The following is a 10165-nucleotide window of genomic DNA, read 5'->3' as shown; positions in this document are numbered from 1 at the left end:
CAGACCCTGGGGTAATTACTTCTTTTCCCTGTGGACAATGGCCTTCGTTTGTGGCCACTCACCCTGGCAGACATTGGTGTTCCAAGCTAGAAATCTGCAGACTTTGCGGGATTCCTCCAAAGCTAAATATGCCAGCAGCTAGGACCCTGCAAGTCCTTAGAGCCCTTAAGGCCACCTTTAATCTGATACCCAGACCCTGGGGAAATGACTTCTTTTCCCCGTGGGGGAATCTCCTTCCCGTTCCCTCTGTCACGGAGGCAAATCCCATCCCCTCCTTGTCCTTCCTTTTTCAAGCAATGTGCAGAGCACAGAGACCAGGGAGGACAAATCCCCACTGCAGAACCTTTTGTATGAGGCCATTTTGAGCACCTCCATGTCGCAGGAATCCAGCGAGGAGGGAAAGCCCAGAGATCCCACAGGAGGAGAGGCTGCAATTGCAGCGCAGGGTGCTCTGAGGAGGAAAGACCCACCCTGTGCCAGGAAGATGGACAGAGCTTCAGCCAGAGCTCGGAGCTGGTGGCCCATGAGCAGCTTCAGGATGGGGAGAGGCCATACAAGTGCTTGGAGTGTGGGAAGAGCTCCAGCCAGAGCTCCAGCTTTCTCACCCACCACTGGGTCCACACTGGGAAAAGGCCCTACAAGTGTGGGGAATGTCGGAAGAGGTTTCAGAGCAGCTCCAATCTCCTCCTGAATCAGCAGATTCACTCAGAGGAGAGGCCCTCCTGCTGCCCCGACTGTGGGAAGGGATTCCAGCACAACTCCCACCCTCACCACCCACCTGGTGCATCCACACCGGGGAGAGGCCCAATGCGTGTCCCCAGTGCCAGTGGGGAGAGCTTCTTACAGAGCTCCAACTCAACCAAACACCTACAGACACAGTAATAAAAGCTCTGCAAGTGCCCGAGTGCAGGAGGAGCTTTGTGCGCTGCTCCAACTCCATCCCCCGTGGGAGGATCCACGTTGGGCAGAGCCCTGGTGACCCACCTTCCCCATTATATATGTTGGGACGACACCTGGCTGGTGGTCTCCACATCCTTCTGGGTCCCCAGAGGCACCTAGATGGCTGCAGGGGCAGGAACATCCATCAGGACTCAGATTGACATCAGAAAATCATTAGGAAGAGCTGATTTGTTAAACCCAAAAAAATGTCACCTGCTTTGTCCAATTATTTCTTCTGGTGATATCAGCAAGTTAAAGAAAAATATGTAAAGCCACACCATTTTACTTGGACTTGAGGGTGAATTTGGGGTTCAGGGGAACATTTGGGAGGATTTGGGTGTTGCAGGGCTGTCCAGAGCAGGCAGACAGGGCTATAATCTCATAGTTGTTCTGGCAGAACATGTCCCCCTGAGCCCATCTGTTGTCCAGGAGTTCTGGTCGTCTGTCTCAGTCCTTGGCCTGGCTCTCCCCATGTGGGGTGTCCTCTCCAAAGTGCAGAAATCGCTGCTGAAGTTCCTGAGCTGCTCCCAGCTGCGGCTGTTCCTGTCCACCAGCCTCTCCTGGTCAGTGCCACGGGGGGCCTGGGAGGAGATCTAGGGGGTCCTGGGGGGACTCGAGGGGCTTTAGTGGCTCTTGGGGCCATTTGTGGTTCTGGGAGAGGGTTTGGGGGCCTTCTGAGGGGGGGAGTTTTGGGGGTCCTGGCCAGGCTGTGCAGCTTGGAGAGAATTTGGGTGGGTCTTTGGAGGAGATGGGAAGAGGTTTTGGTGGCTCTTGGGGTCAGTTACATTGCAGGGAGTAGCTGGGGGGTCCTGGCTGGGAGCTGTGGGGTGGTTTGAGGGGCCAGGAGTGGCTGTGAGGCTGAGAGTTTTGGGGCAACTGCGACCCCCAGGTCCTCAAAGCTGCCACCAGACCCCACCGCCAAGGTGCTGCCAGGATTCAGGGGCTCCATGTTGGGGTTCACCCTCCAGGTGCTGCAGGAGAGGGTGAGGGGGATCCCAGGAGTCATGTGTGTCCCCTCCAGAGTGTGTGAAAATCCCATGTTATCTCTGCACCTCCCAGGGAAAGAAAAGGAAAGAAAACCCAACCCCCAACAGTGTGTGAGCCTCCCCATGCCGCTGTCACCCCCTCGTCCCTCCCCACAGGGCTGCCCCAGCTCTGCTGCCCCAGAGGGAATGTGGGGAGGGGGCAGAGGGGGTGAGCAGCCCCTGCCGGGGGATGGCCCCGGCCCAGCCCCTTTGTTCAGCACCAGGCTGGGCTGGGGCCGCAGGACGAAGAGGCCAACGGGAAGCAGATCCTGCAGCTGGGACAGGGCTTGGGGGCAGGGCAAGGTCCCGCCCTGCACACCTGGCTCAGGTGTGACCCTGCCCCGGGAAGGGGGCGGGACATTCCCATCCCCGCGGATCAGGGCTGGGAGCAGCACTTGGAGCACGGACATGGAAATACTGGGAGCGACTGGGAATGACGGGTGTGTGCTGGGGGTAACTTGGATATACTGGGAATGGATGAGATCATGCTGGGGGCAGCTAGAACTGTTGCCCGATTGATAAATGACACAAAACTCGGATAAGTTTTGTGGGTGCTTTATTAAGGGCCCGGGGAACTGGGGGACTCACGTCCCAAAGTCCGAGCCCCCAAATTCACGTGTGGGTGCTTCCCTCTTATACATGCGATTCACAACAAAGTCTCCAAGAAACAGTTCTCCGTTCCCCTTGCCTGGTCCCAGACCCCTTGTGATACATTCCTTGGTTCACAAACAAGATCATTAATCCTCTGCTTATCTTATTCTAAGAGCATTGTATGCTGCCTCTAGACAGGTTAGCATTCTTACCTTCTTGCACTAGTTTAATTATTTATTAAATCTCTAAGACTACCTGCTAGGTAACACACAAAACCCAACACACACTTTCAACGGCTACAAAACTACTTTTTAACAAACCAGTTCACACACAACTCACTATAATTAAATATTTTGCTAAATTTCATTTCTTTTCCAACATTTCCACCCTTTTGAGCATCCTTCAGTCCTGCTGCAAGGATGCTCAATCAACAGTAACATCTTCATAACGAGGTGGGGAGTGTTCTTCATTCTGCCACCCACGGGTCATCGCCTTCAGCAACCGGAGAGATCGCCTCTTTTCCTTTTCAATCACACCTAAGAGGCATCTATGTACAATCCATATAGTCACTAAAAATACTAAAAACATTAGTACATGCTGTATAGCAGACATAATCCAGCCAGACAGGTGAAGCCCCAAAGAATCAAATACTGCTCCTATCCAGTTATGCTGTGCTTCTTTTTCAATTTCCTTGGTTTAATTCGAATCCTGAGTAGGGCCAAAGGCAAAGCTTGAGGCCAGTGCAGTTTAGCTTCCTGGCAAATCTTTTTGATTTGTCCTTTCAGGGTTTGATTCATCCTTTCCACCTGCCCACTAGACTGAGGTCTCCAGGGGGTATGCAAATTCCAGGTTATATCTAACATTCGTGCTAATTCCTGCACTACCCCGGCTATAAAATGCGGACCCCTATCTGATGACAATCCTAAAGGTACTCCAAATCTTGGTATTATTTCTTTCAACAAGGTTTTTACCACTTCCTTAGCCTGATTAGTTCTACATGGAAAAGCTTCCGGCCACCCTGAGAACGTACATACGTACACTAACAAGTATCTGTATCCCTGTGCCCTAGGCAATTCAGAAAAATCAACTTGCCAGTAATCTCCCGGTTGTGGCCCGACTTGCAACTTTCCCATTTGTATTTGTCTCCTAACTACTGGATTATTTTTCAAACATACTGGGCACATTGCATTAACTCTTTTTGCCATTGTTAACATCTGATTAGAGATTATCTCATTCTTCAAAAATTTTACCAATACTTCTGCCTCCCAATGACATTTATTATGTTCTGATTCCAAAATAAATTTCATTATGCGGGTAGGTACCACTATTTGTCCCATTGGTGTAACGTACCACCCAAGTTGATTCCTCTGTGCCCCTAGGAAGTTTATTAGTTTTCCATCTTCTATTGAATATTTGGGCTCCTGATTCAGGTATGGGGTAGCCGGATTTGTTCTTACCGGTACCAATGCCATTTGAGTCCATACTTCCTGTGCCACTTGCCGAGCTGTAACATCAGCAAATCGATTTCCTCTGTAAACGTCTCCTTCCGCAGTCTGATGTCCTCTAACATGCATTACTGCAACTGCTTTGGGACTGTGTACCGCATCCAGTAGCTGTAGCACTTCTTCCCGGTGCTTGATGTTGGTTCCCTGTGAATTCAAAAGCCCCCTTTCCTTCCATAACGCTCCATGTACATGAACCACACCAAAGGCATATTTAGAATCTGTCCAGATATTAACCCTTTTGTCCTTGCTCAAATACAGGGCTCTGGTGAGTCCGATCACCTCTGCCTTCTGGGCTGAAGTTCCAGGTAACAAAGCCTTTGCCTCTATTACCTGATCCAATGTTACCACTGCATACCCGGCATAGCGAGTCCCATTCTCAACAAAACTGGATCCATCAGTGTATAGTTCCCATTCAGGTTCTTCCAATGGTTCATCCTTTAGGTCGGGTCTGCTGGCATATACTTGTTCAATTACCTCTACACAATCATGCACCAGTCCCCCAGCCTCCTGGTCACTGCGTAAAAACTCTGCTGGATTAACATGATTAGTAGTCTTTATTTCAATATCATCCTGTTCTCTCAGGATGGCCTGGTATTGCAACATTCGACTGGATGATAGCCAGTGACCCCCCTTTTGCTCCAAAACGGCCATGACCATATGGGGAACAAACACTTTCATTTTTGCCCCCAAAGTCAATTTCCGGGCCTCTTGAATAAGAATTATTGTTGCCGCCACGGCTCGTAAACACGAGGGCCACCCGGAACTTACCGAATCCAGTTGTTTAGAGAAGTATCCCACTGGCCTCTTCCAGGATCCCACCTTCTGGGTGAGGACCCCCAATGCCAGTTTTTGCCTCTCATTCACGTACAACTGGAATTCCTTGGTCACGTCAGGGAGTCCTAGGGCTGGGGCCTCCTTTAGTGCCTGCTTCAATTCCTGGAAGGCCTTCTTTTGCTGTGTCGTCCACTCCAACCGATGCTGCTTCAAGGCCTCATATAGTGGCTTGGCTAGGAGACCGAAATTCATGATCCACAGTCGACACCATCCCACCATTCCTAGAAAAGACCTCAATTCCTGATGTTTACGAGGCAAAGGAATAGCACATATTGCCTCTATTCAGTTTACTCCCAAACGTCTCTGCCCTTGTGTGATTTCACAACCGAGGTAAATAACGCTATTTTTGACCAATTGAGCTTTTTCCTTAGAAACCTGATACCCTGCTTGGCCAAGCATGTTGAGTAATTTAATTGTTAATTCCACGCACATTTCCCTTTCCTTAGTAGCCAGAAAAATGTTGTCCACGTACTGCAGGACTACATACAAGGATGGGGATATTGTTACCTGGGTTATCTTCCATTCCTCCAGCTCCTTGGCCAGTTGGTTTCCAAAAATAGTAGGGGAGCATTTAAATCTCTGTGGGAGTCTCGTCCACATAAGCTGCTTCTTTCTCCCAAAATCAGGACTCTCCCACTCGAAGGCAAAATATTTCCTACTCTCTACTGCCAGTGGGATGCAGAAGAAGGCATCTTTAAGATCAATCACTGAGAACCATTTAAACTCTTCTGATACAGATGTTAACAAAGTATAAGGATTAGCAACAACTGGATGTATGTCTTTCACTATTTCATTAATAGCCCTTAAGTCCTGTACCAAACGGTACTTACCATTAGGTTTCTTTACTGGAAAAATTGGAGTATTATACTCCGATTCACATTCCTGTAATATTCCTTGAGCCAAAAATTGTTTAATTAACGGGGCTACTCCCCTCCTTGCCTCAAGCTTCAAGGGGTATTGCTTTATCCTCACTGGTCGGGCCCCTTCCTTTAGCTCCACCTTTACTGGCTGTGCAGCTTTAGATTTTCCGGGGACCCCTGACTCCCATACCCAGGGTACTACAGCCTGCTCAATTTCTTCTGGAATAGGAGAGGCATCCACTTCCTTGATCACAAAAATGCCTGCTATTTGTTCCTCAGGTATTTCCAATTTCACCCTTCCCCCTTCAAATATTATTTTCACATTAAGTCGGGACAACAGGTCTCTGCCAAGAAGGGGTGTGGGGCAGTTTGGCATATACAAAAATTGGTGATCTAATTCCTTCCCCCCCAACCTGAGATTTAAAGGTTGTAAAAATGATTGTTCCTCTAGCTTCCCTGTTTCCCCCACCACCTGTACCGTTGTGTCACTCAAAGGTCCCAATCGTCTATTGAGTACAGAATAAGTAGCTCCAGTGTCTACCATAAATTCTTGATCCTTTCCATCTATTTCTAAAACTACCCTCAAATCCTTTTCTAGTCAGCTTTGATTCTGATAGTTTCCCAAAACTAGTGCTTGAGCGACTTCTGCTGGTCCTCCCGTGAATCCTCCCACAGGAGCATTCCCTATTGGACCTGTCCTTAATCCCATGTTTCCCATGCCCATACCTCCTCTAACCGGGCATTCATTTTTCCAGTGTCCCAATTGTCGTCAAAACGCACACTGGTTTGGATCCAACCTCCCCATGTTAGGTGCAAACCCAAATCCTCCCCGACCTCTTGGCAACCCCCCTCTGTCCGCGATTAGCTCCTCCCCGACCTCGACCCCTAATGGGTCTTCCTCCTGCCCCTGTCTGTTGCATTACAGCCAGAATACTAGCTTGTTGTCTTTTTGCAGTTTCTTTTTCCCTGTTGTTGTATACCTTCCACGCTACCTCCAGCATTTTATCCAAACTTCTAGTATCCTCTCCTTCCAGCTTTTGTAACTTTTTCCTAATATCCTCTTGTGATTGCCCCATAAACAACAATGCCAATTGAAGTTTTCCTGATTGATCCTCTGCATCTAAATTAGTAAACTTCCGAGCCATGTCTTTTAATCGTTCTAAAAAGGCAGACGGAGACTCATTCTTGTCCTGCTTGACCGAATACAACTTAGACCAGTTCATAGTCTTAGGTATTCCTGTCCTAATTCCTTCCACCAACAATTCCTGATATCGTTTTACAGCCCTTATTCCTCCCGTAGAATTTGGGTCCCACTTAGGTTCCTCACTTGGTACCAATTCATCAACTGTCTCATTTAGTTGTCTCAACCGAATTTCCTCACGAGCCTTTTCTCTAGTGGCTCTAATAACCATTTCCTTTTCCGTGGAATCCATTATAGTATCTAATAATACCTGTAAATCATTCCAGTCCGGATTCTGAGTCTTTATTACCATTTTAACCACCCTTGCCACCCTTTCAGGATCCTCCCGATAACTCCCCGCTGATTGCTTCCATATTACCAAATCCCCTGGGGAGAAAGGCACCTTTATAAGTATCCTTTCTCCCTGTGGTCCCACAGCTTCCCTCAACGGCGCAATCAACTGTGGCCCCTTCTGCCCCTTCCTTCCCTTGCGAGTCCGCCCTGCTAACGGAGTTCTTTTAACACTCTCATTCTTTTCACCATCACCACCATCACTATCACTCTCACTAGATCCCGTTTTTATAGCTATATCCGCAGGGGGAGCAGGGGGCACATTAGGAGCAACCGGAACCCTTGGAAGTGCTATACAATAAGACAAATCTTCCTCGACTGAAGGATACAAATTGCGCTCCTTTCTTTCTTTACATCCCACGCACTCCCTTTCATCATTCACTTCTAAAACCAAGATACCACATTCCTTTTGCCATTCCTCTTTCCGATATAAAACGAAAAACAAATCCAAATATGGTATTTCATCCCATTTCTCATTCCTCCTTAAAAATTGCATCAAAGATTCCATTATCCCCAGTTCCAGTGTACCATTCACCGGCCATCCCGCTTCCCCAATCTCATATTCAGGCTACCAATGATTACAATAATCTATCATTTTACTTTTATCCAATTCTTGATAATACCCTTCACTTTTCCACCGTTTCAATATACAACCTAATGGTATATTTCCAGGTATTTTACCATTGGCTTGCACTAAGGTTTTAAAAGTTTTAAAAGACATCATATTACAACCTTTAATTCTACTATTAATCCCAATAAACCAATATACCTTAAACCAATATACCTTCTCGCCGTCCTTCCCTAAAACAAACAGGAGGCGAGTTCCGGTCCTGCGTCCTTAGACGTCTTATGGCCGGAGCCTAGGCTTTTTTTACCAACCACCAAATCCAAATCCAATTATCACCTTTTTCCAATATAAAGCACCTTCGGGCTTACCTTGGCAATTGTCCAACAGGCGCGGGGTGTCGGGTACGACCGATTACTCCCCGAGAAGTGCTCGGTGCTGGCTTGGAGTGGATCGGGACGCGAACCGCCCCAGCAGCCCTTGGAGTCCTGCCGCGGTCGCCAGAAAACTGTTGCCCGATCGATAGATGACACAAAACTTGGATAAGTTTTGTGGGTGCTTTATTAAGGGCCCGGGGAACTGGGGGACTCACGTCCCAAAGTCCGAGCCCCCGAATTCGCGTATGGGTGCTTCCCTCTTATACATGCGATTCACAACAAAGTCTCCAAGAAACAGTTCCCTGTTCCCCTTGCCTGGTCACAGACCCCTTGTGATACATTCCTTGGTTCACAAATAAGATCATTAATCCTCTGCTTATCTTATTCTAAGAGCATTGTATGCTGCCTCTAGACAGGTTAGCATTCTTACCTTCTTGCACTAGTTTAATTATTTATTAAATCTCTAAGACTACCTGCTAGGTAACACACAAAACCCAACACACACTTTCAACGGCTACAAAACTACTTTTTAACAAACCAGTTCACACACAACTCACTATAATTAAATATTTTGCTAAATTTCATTTCTTTTCCAACAGAACCATGCTGGGGCAACTGGGGTGACTGGGAATGAGCATGCTGAGGGCAGCTGGGAGCACCTGGAAGTGTCTGGAAACAGCTGGGATGGTGCTTTGGGCAGCTGAGAGCAACTGGAAGTGACTGTGTCTCCACCAGGGGCAACTGAGATTATACTGGGAGTGACTGGGACTGTACTAGGGGCAACTGGATCCAACTGGGATCATACTGAGAGGAGCTGGGAGCAACTGGAACCATGCTGGAGGCAACTGGGACCACACTGAGGGGGATTGGGATCATACTGGGAGTGACTAGGAGCATGCTGAGGGCAGATTGGATCATTTGTGGGGGCTCCTGGAATATACCGGGAGCAACTGGAACCACACTGAAGGTGACTGGGAGTGGCTGTGGGCAGCTGGAATCATCCTGGAAGCAAGTGGGAGGAGGTGAGTGACTGGGAGCATGCTGGGATCAATTGGGATATACTGGGAGAGACTGGGGGACACTGGGATCATACTGGGAGTGACTGGAACCCCGGCAATGGCCTGGGCTGGGTGATGTGGGGCCTCGGGGAGCGCAGGGAGCACTGCGACACTGCAGGGCCTGATGGAACCAAGGGGACATGGTGACACTCGGGGCCTGCCCTGGCCGTGGGGTGTTTTAGGTGCCCAGGGCAGCAGAGCAGAGCCCCTGGCTCAGGGGCAGCAGCCCCACGGGACACCCTGGGCAAACAGGCAGCCCAGAGGGGAGGCCCAGGGGGAAAAGGGAGCCCCAGGCCCAGCCTGCAGCCGCAGAGCCGTCCCAGCCTGGCCCAGGGGCCCTGCTGGGGACAAAGGCTGCAGTGGGGAATCTGCCGTCCGTCCTGAGCGGCTCCTGCAGCCCCACAGCCCCACAGCCCCACAGCCCCACAACCCAGCCAGCCCCACAGCCCCACAGCCCCACAGCCCCACAACCCAGCCAGCCCCACAGCCCAGCCAGCCCCACAGCCCCACAGCCCCACAGCCCAGCCAGCCCCACAGCCCCACAGCCCCACAACCCAGCCAGCCCCACAGCCCCACAGCCCCACAGCCCCACAGCCCCAGCACAGCCCCACAGCCCCACAGCCCCACAGCCCCACAGCCCCACAGCCCAGCCAGCCCCACAGCCCCACAGCCCCACAGCCCCACAGCCCGGCCAGCCCCACAGCCCCACAGCCCCACAGCCCCAGCACAGCCCTGCCCGGGGCTCAGCACCAACAGGGCCCTGCCCAGCCCTCTGCCCACCCCACACCAGGGGCCAAGGCGTCCCCTGTGGCCAGCAGAGCCCCAGACACAGAGCCTGCCCCACAGGCAATCCAGCTGCTGCTCACAGTGTCACGCAGGG

Source organism: Ammospiza caudacuta, chromosome 33 (assembly GCF_027887145.1).
Source record: "Ammospiza caudacuta isolate bAmmCau1 chromosome 33, bAmmCau1.pri, whole genome shotgun sequence".
NCBI classification, from domain to species: domain Eukaryota; kingdom Metazoa; phylum Chordata; class Aves; order Passeriformes; family Passerellidae; genus Ammospiza; species Ammospiza caudacuta.
This window is presented reverse-complemented; position numbering follows the sequence as displayed.